The sequence below is a fragment of the Orycteropus afer genome, unplaced genomic scaffold (genome assembly GCF_000298275.1).
Source record: "Orycteropus afer afer isolate SDZICR_OR568_19922 unplaced genomic scaffold, OryAfe1.0 scaffold00344, whole genome shotgun sequence".
Taxonomy (NCBI): Eukaryota; Metazoa; Chordata; class Mammalia; order Tubulidentata; family Orycteropodidae; genus Orycteropus; species Orycteropus afer.
In genome coordinates, this window is record NW_006921931.1 from 1,328,872 (window position 1) to 1,330,999 (window position 2,128).

Genomic DNA, 2,128 nt, shown 5'->3' on the forward strand with positions numbered 1-2,128 from the left:
AAGATAGAAGGGACTGTTCCAATCTCGGGGAGAAAATTATAAATCACAGGGTAGCCTCAAAGAAAAACGATAAACTTTCACATCACAATAAAAAAGAGGACAAGCACAAATATTCAGCTAATACTAAAACAAGAGCAACAAAGGAAATGATAACACAATTTATAAACATAATGAAAGGAACTCTGGTAGTGTAGTGCCTAAGGCATTTGACTGCTAACCAGAAGGCTGGCAGTTCAAACCTACCAGCCACTCCTCGGAAGGAAGGTTGGGCAATCTATTTCCGCACTGATACTGCCTCGGAAACCTAAGGAGGGGTCGCTACGAGTCAAGTACGACTCGATGGCACATAACAACAACAACAAAACCTAAGAACTCAGCACAGAAAATAATATGGAACAAAGAAACCAGGGACATCATGAAAAAACACATAACAAAATGACAGCAATCAGTTCGTACTTGTCAATAATTACACTGAAAGTTAATGGATTAAATGCACCCACCACTCAAGAGATGGAGAGTTGCAGACTGGCTAAGAAAATAAAACCCATCAATATGCTGTCTACAAGAGACACACCTTAGAGACAATGACACAAATAGACTAAAAATCAAAGATTGGAAAAACATATATTAAGCAAATGGCAACCGTAAAAGAGCAGGAGTGGCAATATTAATTTCTGATCAAACTGACTTTAACACAAAAACCACCACACAAGACAAGTAAGGACATTGCATAAGAATTAAAGGATCAATTGAACATGAAGATATAACCATAATAAATATCTATGGACCTAATGAAAGAGACCCAAAATACATAAATCAGACTTTAAAAGAATTAGCGAGGCAAATAGATGACTCCACAATCATAGTGGGAGACTTTAATACACCACGTTCAATGAAAGATAGAACAACTGGAAAGAAACTCAACAAAGATGCACAAGAGCTAAACAATACAATCCACCAACTTGATCTTATAGACATCTACAGAGCACTTTACCCAACAACAGCACAATACACATTCTTTTCCAGTGCACATGGATCATTTCCATGATAGACCATATGTTAGCCCATAAAGCAAGCCTTAATAAATTTAACAACACTGAAATACAGCAAAGTATCTTCTCAGATCATAATGCTATCAAATAAGAAATCAACATTAGGAAGATTAACAGAAAAAGAGAAAACACATGGAAACTGAATTTTCTTAAGTTGCGCAAACACATAGAAACTTTCTTAAGAAAGACTGGGTAAGAAAAGAAATAAGTGAAATTCAAAAATTTCTTGAATCAAATGAGAATGAAAACACAACATACCAAAATCATTGGGACACAGCAAAAGCAGGGATCAGAGGCCAATTTATAGAAATAAATGTACACATCAAAAAAGAAGAGGCAAAATCAATACTTTAAACCAACATCTCCAACACTCAGAAAAAGAACAAAAAGAAAAGCCCACAGTCACCAGAAGAAAGGAAATAATCAAGATTTGAGCAGAAATCAATGAAAGAGGTAATAGAAGGGCAATACAAAAAATCAAGAAGACCAGAAGTTGGTTTTCTGAAAAGATCAATAAAATTCACAAACCGCTGACAAATTTAACAAAGGAAAAGAGAAGAGAATACAAGTAACACGAGTAAGAAACGAAATGGGTGACACCACAACAGAACCAACTGAAATAAAAAGGATAATATCAGGATTCTATGAAGAACTGTACTCCAACAAATTTGAAAATTGGGAAGAAATGGACAGATTCTAGAAACGCAGTACTTACCTAAACTAACACAGACTGATGTGGAAAAGTTCAACAGGTCATCAAAAACTTACCAACTGAAAAAAGTCCTGGCCCAGACAGTTTTAAAACTGGAGAATTCTACAAAACATTCAGAGAAGAACTGATACCAATCCTACCTCAAACTATTCCAAAACATAGAAAGAATGGAATCCTCCCTAACTCATTTTATGAAGCAAGCATAACCTCGATACCAAAACCAGGCAAAGATGTCACTCAAAAGGAAAACTACAGACCAATATCCCTCATGAATATAGATGCAAAAATCTTCAACAAAATCTTAGCCAATAGACTCCAACAACATATCACGAAAATCATTCAATATGATCAAGTGGGGTTCATA